Source organism: Lissotriton helveticus, chromosome 6, assembly GCF_964261635.1.
Source record: "Lissotriton helveticus chromosome 6, aLisHel1.1, whole genome shotgun sequence".
NCBI lineage: Eukaryota > Metazoa > Chordata > Amphibia > Caudata > Salamandridae > Lissotriton > Lissotriton helveticus.
In genome coordinates this window covers 151230918-151243576 of record NC_136067.1, presented here as the reverse complement: position 1 = coordinate 151243576, position 12659 = coordinate 151230918, and the positions used below count along the sequence as shown (strand labels likewise).

The 12659-nt window shown below is 49.5% G+C and overlaps 1 protein-coding gene across 2 annotated transcripts in view; it reads right to left on the bottom strand.

The window, feature by feature from the left end:
• TOGARAM2 (TOG array regulator of axonemal microtubules 2) overlaps nt 1-12659 on the bottom strand; it is a 315487-nt gene that overhangs the window by 15334 nt on the left and 287494 nt on the right. The window lies entirely within an intron of this gene.

Here is a 12659-nt window from a genome sequence, read left to right as displayed (position 1 = left end):
TCCTCAGGGCCGATTTGTGTTTATACAAGGGAAGATCGGTGTGGAGCCTGTGGTGTTTGGTAGTGTGTATGCCCCTCCCCCGCTGCAATGGGCCCTTGCGGAGCGATTGTTTGCCCTGTGGACTGAGCTCCCCCGTTCCCTGGCTGTGATTGGTGGAGATTGGAATGATGTGGTAGACTTGGCGTTGGACAGGCAGAGGGGACCGGGGGCAGCGCCTGTGGCCTCCCCTACACGGTTGAGTGCTATGATTGATGGCCTCGGATGGGTAGATGTTTGGCGACACTTGCATGCGGGGCGGCGGGAATACACTTATGTTTCGGCTGTGCATGGCTCCCTTTCGCGCCTTGATTGTGTGTTTGTGCCGGGGGCTTTCCTTGACAGAGTGAAGGGGGCGGCGATCCGGCCTCGCGGGCTGTCTGACCACTCCCCCATGGCGGTCCAAATTGATCTTTGTAAGACGCGCCAACCATTTCGATGGCGGATGTCTACGTGGCACCTGCAGCGTCCGGACTACTCTCAGCATCTGCGTGGCGCGATTGCCCATTATTGGCAGGACAATCTTGCGGTAGGGGTGGACGCGGTGACGGTCTGGGAGGCTATGAAGCCCGTCCTGCGGGGTGTCGATATTGCCTGGTGCGCTTCTGCCCGCCGGACTCGGCAGAGTGGCATTGTTGCCGCTGCGGCGCACGTGGAGGTGCTGGAGGCGAGGCACAGGGACGCAGCCGATGATATTACACTGCGGCTGCTCCTACAGGCGCAGCAGTCTTACTCCTCTGTCTTATTGGATGAGGCTCGCCAGGCGTGGTTGGCTACGCGTAGTAGGGTGTACCAGTGGGGCGATAAGTCTTGCACCATGCTCCACAGGCTTTGTCAACAGTCCTTGCAGCCGGTCACTCTGCCGGGGTTGGTCGATGACGCCGGGGTAGCGATAACAGATCCTGCGGTCCTGGCGGCGAGCTTTGCGCGCTATTATGGGCGTCAATATGCCTCTCGGGAGGACATGTCCCCGGACGGCATTGAAGGATACCTTGCGGCAGTCCCCCCACATGCTATATCGGATGAGGTGCGCGATGACTTAGATTTCCCCCTGACGGCAGAGGAATTGGGCGACGCACTGGGTCAGCTTAATGCGGGCAAGGCGCCTGGGCCGAGTGGGTTCCCCAGTGAATTCTATAGGAAGTTTCATCTGCAGCTCGGTCCCCACTACAGGCGGGCGCTGGAACTGGCGAGGGAACGTGGCAGCCTCCCCCCGGACTGGCGTCACGCCGAAATTGTGGTGTTTCAGAAGCCTGGCAGACCCCCTGACCGCCATGAGTCTTATCGCCCTATATCCCTCATTAACTTCGAGGCTAAGCTCCTGGCCAAAGCGCTCGCGAACCGCCTGCTTCCTCACATCTCGGCCCTTGTCCACCCTGATCAGGCGGGCTTCATGCCGCACAGAGCGACAAGACACAACATCCGGCGGGCGCAGGCCGCGGTTGACGCGATCGGGTCTTCCGGGGATCAGGCGGCACTTCTGCTGGCGGATATTGATAGTGCTTTTGATTCGGTCAGCTGGACCTATCTGTTTGCTCTCTTGCCGCTGCTGAACTTGGGCCCGGTCTTTATCTCCTATGTTCGGTTGCTTTATACTGATGTCACAGCGTCGGTACGGGTCTCTGGAGCGGTCTCCGCTCGGTTTCCTGTGACCAGGGGTACGCGTCAGGGGTGCCCCCTCTCCCCGTACCTATTTGCACTGGCTATGGAACCGTTGGCCGCCCGGGTGCGCCGTGATGTCATTTATCGAGGCTTTGTGTGGGGGACGGATCACTCAGACCGCATAGCCTTGTATGCGGATGACGTCCTCTTCTTCATGACGGATTTGCAGCGTACGGGCCCCCGTATCCTTGAGTTGATGCAGGAGTTTGGTCAGGCGTCGGGGCTCTTTCTTAATCCGCGTAAGTCGACCCTGTGGTTGTTGGGGGGTGACTCGGCCTGCTGTCCGTGGGCTGCGTCCCTTCGGGTGGCTGTTGATGGCGTGAAGTATTTGGGTGTTTTCCTCTCGACTTCTGCCTCGGTAGCGTGGGATCGGAATGTCCAGCCGGTGTGGGATCGGGTCCAGATGGACGTCAAGACGTGGACGCGTATGCCCCTTAACATCTATGGTCGGTCGGCCATCTTCAAGATGGTGGCCTTACCTCGGCTTCTCTACCAACTGCAGAACCATCCATTTCGGATCGACTCACGGTGGTTCCGCAGTGTTAACTCGGTGCTGGGTCGGTTTCTGTGGGCTGGGGGTGCTTCTAGAGTCGCGCTGCGCACGTGCTTTCTCTCTACTTACTGCGGCGGTTTGGCGTCCGCGGATCTGCTTTCTTACTATCAAGCCTCCCACCTCCTGGTGCTTAACGAGTGGTGGTACGGGGACCGTAGTGATCCGGCCTATGCCCTGGAGCACTCTCTGATGGATGGTGCCTCCCTACACACCTTACTGTATTCGGCCAGACGGAGGAGATTGTTGCCGAAAGTCACTCAGGTGGTCTTCGCGATCTGGCGACAAGCCTTGCATCGTGTGGGTTGGTGGGGTAGACTGACGGCCGAGACCCCGTTGTGGCGTAATGGCTTGCTTCCGGCGTTGGCTTCCTTATCGGGGTTTGGCGGCTGGGATGCGATCGGGATTTCGTCTCTCGGTCATGTTCTTACTGGCACTACGCTTAAGTCCTTTCAGGACCTTAGTTCTGAATTTAATATGCCCAAGTCCCAGTTCTTCCGGTACCTCCAGTTCCGCCACGCCCTTGCCCCTAGCCTAGTGGGCCTAGAGCAACTCCCTGAATTTAGTCCCATTGAAGCGAAACTCTTTATGGGGGACCTGGGTGACAAGAAGGTCTCTCAGATATATCGCTCCCTGGTCGCGCACTGTTCCCCTTCCCTGTCGACGTTGAAGGCCTCCTGGGAGAATGATGTCGGCCCCCTGGATGAGGACGACTGGCGTGAGGCCCTTGAATCTCCCCGTGGTACTGCCATAGCCATTCGTCTTCGCTTTATCCAATTCAAATACCTTCACAGGGCGTATTATACTAGGGACCGTCTGTGGCGAGCGGGCCTGATAGCCGCCCCGGAGTGTCTGAGGTGCGGTACTGAGAGGGGGACGCTTTTCCATACTGTGTGGTCCTGTGAGAGACTGACTAGATTCTGGGCTGGGGTTTGGGACTGCCTGTCGGAGGTGTTGGGGTGGGACCTGCCCCGTACCCCTAGGCTGGGCCTTCTCCATGTCCTGGAGGGCGTTGGGGGTAACATTTACAAACGACACCTGCTGCTGTTGGGGCTGGTGGTGGCCAAGCGAGACTTGGCACAGGCCTGGAAGAGCGATCGGGCCCCCCCGCTTGGTGTGTGGAAGGCAGGATTGGACTTCCTTATGGGCCTAGAGCTGCCGGTCTTTGAGGCCCGGGGGTGCCCACGCAAACACTACAAAATCTGGAAGCGGTGGGCGGACTACAGGGGCCTGATGCTTGACCCCCCGATAGACATTGATGATGTTCAGTCTCTTCAGATGGATCCTGTACCCTAGACTGTTGGCCCACACTGCCATTGCTATACACCTCATGTTGCTAAGCTGATCACGTGCACCGGGTTAGGGTGGGATAAGGGGTGGGTAGTTGGGGCTGGGGTGGGGGGTAGTTTTCTGCTTGGGGCTGGGTGGGATGGGGGGGATTGTTGGGGTAAGTCATTTTGAAACTCTGGGTTCACTGCCATGCTTTTCCACGTAAATCATTGACAGTCTCCTCCTGACTGTGGAGGGCTGTGCCGTATTCTGCTTGAACTCTTAATAAAAACGGTTTTGAAAAAAAAAATCGACAGGTATGTCGAATAGGATGAGGGCTGCGGTGTCTGCTCTGTCCACGAACAGTTGGATGTCATCTGTGGCAGCAACGAAGGAAGTCTTGGTGCTGTGGTTTGACCCAATCCGGATTGGGTGGGGTTGAGGAGGTATTATAGTTGTTTAGGAGGTCGGCTAGTTCCTTGTTGATGATTTGTTGCATAACTTTAGCAGGGTAGGCCAGTAAGGAGATCTGTCAGTAGTTGGCCAGCGTCTTTGGGTCTGCCGAGGGTTTCTCCAGGAGGGGTCAGACCAGGGCTGATGAGGCCCAGTCCCTTGGTGAAGATGAGGATAGAATGTCACCAAATCCATATATCAGCACAGGTGAGAATGGGATGGAACAAGCTGGATCATCAAAAGTAAGCTTTCAAAGGAAGATCCAAACATTAAAAAAAAAGTCATAGCTAGGAACTAGAACAGCACCTTTGCCAGGATCAGTCCCAAAGTAAGGAGAAGGGTGCTATGCCCCAATAGAATCTGATTAAGGAGTGTAGGTTTCTTTGAACAGCTTTGTCTTTTGTTCTTTGAAGGATTGTAAAGTGGGAAAAGCTGACAGATGGTACAAGGAATTTCAAAGACGAGATCCCTCAATATTAGTAGGCCTCGTAAGGTCAGTATTAAGATTCACTTGTAAAGGGAGCACCGTTCTAAACTTCACAAGTTAGGTGATGGTGTTCTCTATAACTGTGTCAAACTAAACACACAGATATATTGCTCTGTACTGATATGGGGCTATTCCGAATACGGGAGGCCAGTTCAATGTAAGTGCGGAGTAGTCAGAGTTTTAAATGACCATAACCTCAATTCTGGTATCATGTAGGCCTAGCATATTGTGGTACATCTAGAAGAATACAAGTCTGAGGCTGTTTCTGACCTTGCTGTGATATTGCTGGTTCTTTTCAAGAAGGATGGGGACTAGAGTGTTGTCAGTGAACATTTAAAATTGTAGATGGTAATAATCAATTACCACTGGTAACGTTCACATACAAATAATAAAATAAAGTGCCAAATGGGCAGAGTGCTAGGTACACCACATAGAATAGGTTTGGTTGTTGAAGTGCACTGGAAATTCTCACTTATTGACTGCTATCAGTTAAGAAGGATTAAAGCCGGAGAAGGACAGATCCAGTATTTGCAGACCAATTTCCCAGCCTTTAGTTTAACACGCTGTGGTCAACTGTATCAAACAGGCTGAAAGCTCCAGCAGCATGAGAAGAAAACAAGTTACTTACCTGTAACTTTGGTTCTCCAGTATTGGAAACTTTCATAGATTCCGATGCTTGTATCATTCCCCGTCATCGGAATGGGAGTCCCCGGTATACATAAAATAGCAATAGAAACCATTACCAAAACAGAACCTAGGCCCATTCTTGTTTTGCAACCTATCCACCTCTTTTTGTAAAAGAGACCAAAAAAATGAACAACCAATCAGATTAGCCTCACCCCTTAGAACCCACCTGGGAGAAGCTCAGAACCTCAGATTTTCGTAGCCGTTGTGTAACCACACCACTGAAGATGGAAGAGGTTGAGATTTCCGAGGGGAGGAGGGTGGGTCGCATGGGATTCTATGAAAGTTTTCCAATACTGGAGAACCAAAGTTACAGGTAAGTAACTTGTATTCTTACTCCAGTATTGGAACGTTCATAGATTCCCATGCTTGTATCAGAGTAGCTAGCAGTTATCAGCACATTTTTGTAACTATGACCATTATAAAACCAAGAACAAAGCAATAGCATATTCACCATAATGACAATTTCAATAGTCAATAACATAGTTAGAAAATGTAGAAAACATATACACATGAGGTTCAAAAAATGTGCAAGAGCTGAAAAAACAGTAACATGGAAGGAGGGATGAAAGGGAAAGCTCACCACTACTGAAAGAGGTTCCTCAGGATTGCCCGGCTGACTGCTGTGTCACTCTGCAATGCAGAATCCAGGCAGTAATGTTTTGTAAACGTATAGGTACTGCTCCAGGTGCTGCCCTGCAGATCTCCAGGATAGAAACTCCAGCAAGGAGAGCTGTCGAAGAAGAAATCGCCCAAGTGGAATGAGCACGGACCCGACCTTCCAGGGGCTTGCCCGCTGCTCCGTGACAATACTGGATAGCGCTGGTAATCCAAAGAGCAATCCCCTGCTTGGAAAGGGGAAAACCCTTACGAGGGTCACTAAAGGACACAAACAGTTGAGAAGACTTCCTGAAGTCCTTAGTATGTTGGAGATAGAACTTTAAGCGTAGCTGGTTGAGGGAAAAAAGTCTTTAGTATAACCCGCTCATTCAAATGAAAGTCCTAAGGTAGATTTGGTATTAATTTTGGGTTGGTACACAGTATCACTGTACCTTTTTTGAACTGGAGAAAGGGTTCTTGAATGGTTAGAGCCTGCAATTCCCCCACTTGACTAGCCAAAGTGAAAGCTAGTAGAAGAGCTACCTTTCAGGAGAGGAATTTCAACTCTGCCCTGTGAATAGGTTCGAATGGAGGATTCATGAGTTGGGCGAGAATCAAGATGCCAAAGAGGAGGAGGAGGCTTGACTGGAGGGAACACTCTGAAAAGGTCCTTGAGAAACTGCTTAATGATCCTTGTCAACCAGAGGGAAGGACCTGAAGACGTGCGTCTGAAGCGAGAGATGGCAGCAAGATGCACCTTGATGGAAGAGTGAGCCAGCCCTGATTTTGTCAATGAAAGAATATATGGAAGAACTTCATGTGTCTCAGACTTAAAAGGATGGACACCGTTTTGCTGGCACCAGATGCAGAAAGGCTTCCACTTCAACCTGTATGTCTTGTTATTACTTGGGGCTCTTGCCTGCGAAAGCACTTCTCTACATTCTGTTGAAAGATTCAAACCAAGAAATTCTCGCTGCTCAGGAGCCATGCCGAGAGCTGTAGAGACTGCGGATCCGGATGCCAGACTTGGCCCTGGGACATGGTCAACAGCGAAGGAATCGGCTGCAGCGGAAGTGGAAGGTCCAGGGAGAGAAGGTGCAGTTCTGTGAACCAAAATTGCCGGGGTCACGCAGGAGTTATCAGAATCATCCTGCAGGGCTCTGATTTGAGCTTCCTGAGTAGTCTGAGGATAAGAGGAATGGGGGGCGGGGGGAGTGTAAACAAATGTGCCTGACCAGGCCATCGAAAGCACATTCCATAACGATCCCAGATGGTGAAGCCTGCTTGCATAAAACTGGCATTTTTTGTTCTCCGGCGTGGCAAAGAGATCTATGGAAGGCCTGCCCCCTCTGTGAAAGACCTTCTGTAGAGTGGAGTTGTCCAGTTCCCACTCGTGGCTGACCAACTTCAGTCAGCTGAGCGTGTCCGTTGCTTTGTTGAGAACACCTGGAAACTTCCTGTTGGATTGCCCATTCCCAGATTGTCTTGGCTTCTTGTGACAACAGTCGTGATCTGGTGCCGCCTTCATTGTTTATATAATGAATGGCCGTGGTATTGTTTGTACGTATTAGAATGGCTGACTGCTGTATCCGTGGAAGAAAAGCCTGCAAGGCCAGGCAAATCGCTCTGAGCTCCAGCAGATTGATATGAAGAAGACGAGGCGGGGTAGCCAACAGCTGCTTACATGAAGGTCTTGCAACACTGCTCCCCATCCCTCTAGCGAGGCATCTGTAGTTATTATGTGTGGCCATTATCACAAATGGGGTAACCCTATAAAGTCAAAATGACCTGGGTATCGTTTAGTACAGAAAAACAGTGGTCCTAGACTAATGTAACTTGAAACTCCAAAAACTTTTCATAGTTATACTTGTTTTAGCACATGAGATCAAAAGCACACATAGAGAATATAAAGGCCACTTCCAAAGAAGGTTGACAACCCGAGTTTAATCATTCAACCATTAAGTTATTAGTAGAAACAAAATGTGGTTATATTCTGATATACAATGTTATATCCACACGGTTATTACTAGAGAGAGGGAGATACGTGAAAAGTAGTGCTCAGGTGAAAGGATAAATGGAAAAGAAAAAAACAACAATGATAGTATCGTAGGGGATCCTTTAAATATTTACAAGAAATACGAGGGGAGCCAACATGAGTTGTGAAGGTCTCCCTTGAGAAACAATCAGGCCTACCCACATATACACAGTTGCGTACAATAATTTTGACTGTTATTCTTCACAGTGGAAACATCATCTGTGCATCAGGTGTGGAGGCAGATGTAGGGTGTAGGCCTATTAGGGGGCGTCGACGTTTCGATCCTATTGCAAAAGGGTAATTAAGATCCTCAGCGGTGGGTCTTCCTCAGGACAGGGGTGGGGGGTATCTGCAAATAATCGTGATATTATAAATGCGGTGGCCATATAGGGTGAATTCTATTAGGTGCCTAAATAAGTAAATGTGCCTCAATATATTTAAATATATGCTCACCAAAACTTAGTCAGGTGAGTACCAAGGGCTTTACTCTTTTGCAATAGGGTCGAAACATCGATGCCCCCGAATAGGCCTACACCCTACATCTGCCCCCCACACCTGATACACCGATGATGTTTCCACTGTGAAGAATAACAGTCAAAAATATTGTATGCAACTGTGTATATGTGGGTAGGCCTGATTGTTTCTCAAGGGAGACCTTCACAACTCATGTTGGCTCCCCTCGTATTTCTTGTAAATATTTAAAGGATCCCCAACGCTACTATCATTGTTGTTTTTTTCTTTTCCATTTATCCTTTCACCTGAGCACTACTTTTCACGTATCTCCCTCTCTCTGGTAATAACCGTGTGGATATAACATTGTATATCAGAATATAACCAAACTTTGTTTCTACTAATAACTTAATGGTCGAATGATTAAACTCGGGTTGTCAACCTTCTTTGGAAGTGGCCTTTATATTCTCTATGTGTGCCTTTGATTTCATGTTCTAAAACAAGTATACCTAAGAAAAGTTTTTGGAGTTTCAAGTTACATTAGTCTAGGGCCACTGTTACTATGTGTGGAGCAGGGTGATCCTGAAGGAAAGGCCCTGAGAAATGTTTTCCTTGTCCGTCCACCATGATGCGGCGTCCCTCATTGCCACGGTAACTGAGATTTTGTCGTTGAAGAATCCGTTGACTTGGCGCCACTGAAAGTCTAACTCCTCCTGGAGTCGACGCATCTGCAACCTGCAGTGAGGAATAAGAGGTATGCAGGAGTAAATGGACCCCAGAAGGGACTTGTAGAGGTGAACTGAAAGTGACTGTCTTTTTACCAACTGAGAGGCCACGGAAATCAGCTTTTCTTGCCTCTCCAAGGTCGGGAAAGCTTTGTTTATGGACATCTCCAGAATGGCTCCGAGAAATCTGGCTGTTCTGGATGGGCGGAGAGTAGATTTCTCTGTTTAGAGTTAGTCCGAGATTGTCGAACAGGCGTATACATGCTGTGCCTGATTCTCGTGCTGCCTGCCTGGTAGGAGCTTTCAGTAACCAGTCGTCCAGGTAAGGGAAGACCTGATGCTTTTGTTTTTGAAGAAAAGCCGCTACTGGAGCTAACACCTTTGTAAAGATCAGCGGAGCAGATCGAAGTCCAAAAGGTAGAACCTTGAACTGAAAGTGGCTCTTGGCTACTGTGAAGCGAAGAAACCTCCTGTAAGCTGGATGTATGGGTACGTTAAAATAAGCGTCCTCTGCATCCAGTGTAGTCATGTAATCTCCTGAGTTGAGAAGACGAAGGATGTCCTGTAGAGAAACTATCCGAAATTAATGTTTGATGAGATAGGTGTTGAGCTCCCTCAGATCTAGAATAGGGCGCCACTTTTCTTCCGGTCGAGGACGAACCAGGAGTAGAAACCCTCTCCCCGCTGACAGATAGGGACCGGTTCTATCGTTCCTTTGAGGAGCATTTGATGGATGACCAACCGTAGAAGACCAAGATGTTTTGATAGAGTGGCCCGAGGGGGCTTAGATGGTGGTACTTGGACAAACTCCTGAGTATGGCAGCATTAAATGATCTTCAGCACCCAACGGTCCGATGTTATGTGTTGCCAGTTGTGGAGGTAATTTGAAAGTCCGTCTCCCACTGATGTCACAGGAGGAGAAGGGACAGTAGTCAGAGCCAGAAAGCCGCTATTGACGCTTAGCAACCTCTCTTCCCTGGCGTCCTGGTCTTCCTCTGTTGTTCGATTGAGAGAAAGAAGAAGATTGATTCTGCCGCTGGTTGTAGTTTGGCCGGTAGGTTTGCGACTGAAAACCATACGAGGAATATCGCTGCTGTTGGTATCCTCCTCTGTTGTTGTATTACCTCTCCCTCTGGCCCCTCGGAAGGGAACCATGCAATACTGGAGCGTCCCTAAGGATTTTGCGGTTTCCGTGTCCTTTTTAATATCCTGGAGCGCATCATCTACATGCTTCCCAAAGAGGGCTTCCCCATCAAATGGCAGATGCATGATCTTGTTTGGGACCTCAGGACGGAACCATGTAGCCCGCAGCCAGCCTTGCCGACGAATAACAGCCGCGCCATCCAGGGAGCGGCAAGCAGTCGTTGCAATGTCCATTGCACAGTCAATGACTTCCGCAGATGTTATCTCGCCCTCTTGGAGAATCCTCTTTGCTTCCTTCTTCCCCTCTCTTGGCAACTGGTCTAGATAAGGGGAAAGGTCGCATCACATTTGGCGATCGTAGCGACCAAGTATAGCCAAGGCATTAGCAGCTCTGAACAACAGTCTGGACATGGATGAAAATCACTTGCCTGCATTATCAAGACGCCTGCCCTCTTTATCTGGAGGAGTCGTGAGGGGGGCCAGAGGATTCCTGGACTTCCTCTGGGCAGCTTGAGAGATGACCGAGCCCGGTTTAGGTTGGCCGATCAAACAGGCTGGGCTATCATCTGGAACCTTATACTTTTTCTCCAGGCGAGGTGGTACTGGAATGACCGTGGCTAGATTCTGCATCACCTTCAACCCCTCATCCCAGACATGACCAACAATAGGTATTGATCGGACCGACTTCTTGTCAGGCTCCTTAAAGTCATAAAGGAAGCATTCAGACTACATCCTGGGAATGGGCAGTTCAAATCTTTTAGCGGCTCTTTCCATCAAGTTATGGAAACCCCCTATATCTGCAGGGGGAATCAACAGGTGCTGGCGCAGGAAAAGCCGGATCAGGAATGACATAGTCATCCCACTCTACATCTGGATCTGGAATTGTGACGGTGCCCTGGTCGTCATAAGAGGTGTCATCCTGAACGGGGGGCATGACAGGTGGTGCATCCTGAGCTTCAAGCATTGGCTGAGGTGGTGGCAATTGAGGGGTAACAGGAGGAGCAGGAGGAACAGTAGAAACTGGCACCACGGCTGGAACTGGAGGCTGTGTTGCAAATCTCCTATAGACCAAAAGCATAGTTTGCAAGTCTGTTAGTAAGGAGGAAGGCATAGAGACCATCTACTACTGGTAGTCCTCTTGATACTGTGAGGAAGGATCATACTGCTCGTAATCCACATATTCCCCCTCAGAATCTGTGTCCTGGCACTGGACGTGCAATTGAGAAGGGCTATTAGCATATGCAAAAGGTCCATTATCCTCATCAGAACCCTCTTCTTCGAGGAGGAGTGCAGGAGGTAAAGGAGTCACCCTCCTGGGGGAAGTCATCTCAGGTGTAATTTGGCACTTTCTGAGAGAAATAGAAATGTTTTCCACCGTCGACGAGGTCATCGACGGGACCATCAAAAGGACCGTCGATGACGATGAGAGCGTAGACGACGAAGAAATGGACGTTGTCGGCGCAGCCATTGTCGAGACTGTCGTCATCCCAGCCGTCGGTGACGTGGTAGCCGTCGTCGATATCCTCGTCGACGTCGAAATTGTCGACACCATCGACGACGACACAATCACCACTGAAGTCGAAATTGTCTATGCGAAACTCATCAGTGTCAGCGCTGGAGACAATGAAATCACTGTCGACGAGCCTGTCGAAAGAGCCAGAGATGAAGGAGAAGACTGTACCTTTGATGATTTTGTAGACGGAGTCATTGACAGCATCGTCGACGAATGAATTTTCTTCACTGATTTTACCTCAGAAGATAGTGAGGAAGGCTTTTTGAAGGTCTTTGGAGCCGTTGGAGGAGAAGCTAGAGGAACAGAGCTGGATTTCCTCTCAGATATTACTCCTTTTGACAGTACTTCCCTCTCCTTTACACCTCAAGGAGGAGATTCGACAGGACTACGCCCTTCAGACCTATGAGAGGTCTTTTTTAACGCCTTACCAGGATGTTTTTCAGAAGGTGAAAGAGAAGCTCTACCCCTTTTCACAGACCTCCTGGAAGATGTAGCAGAGGATGCCTCATCACTGTCACTGGAGAATGGTTCCTTACTCGATTTTAGCTTATGGAGCCAGGTCAAAAGACGCCCCTTACGTCTCGCAGAGTCTTTATGGAAAAAGTGCGGCATATTTTGCAGTCTGATGCCTTATGGTCTGGGTACAGACATTAAATACAATCTTTGTGCTTGTCCTCCACATATAACCTCTTCTTAGCACAAGTAGCACAGGCTTTAAAGAGGGACTTCTTCTTTTTATCAGACATCCTGAAGTAAATGTTTAGAGTTGACAGGAAAAAACTGAGCAGAGCTCAGTGGAGACTCCCTTGCACAGCATGCGGTAGAAAGTCTGAGGTTCTGAGCTTCTCTCAGGAGGGTTCTAAGGGGTGAGGCTAATCTTTACAAAAGGAGGTGGATAGGTTGCAAAACAAGAATGGGCCTAGGCCTAGGTTCTGTTTTGGTAATGGTTTCTATTACTATTTAATGTATACCGGGGACTCCTATTCCGACAACAGGGAATGATACAAGCATGGGAATCTATGAAAGTTCCAATACTGGAGTAACTGAGGAAT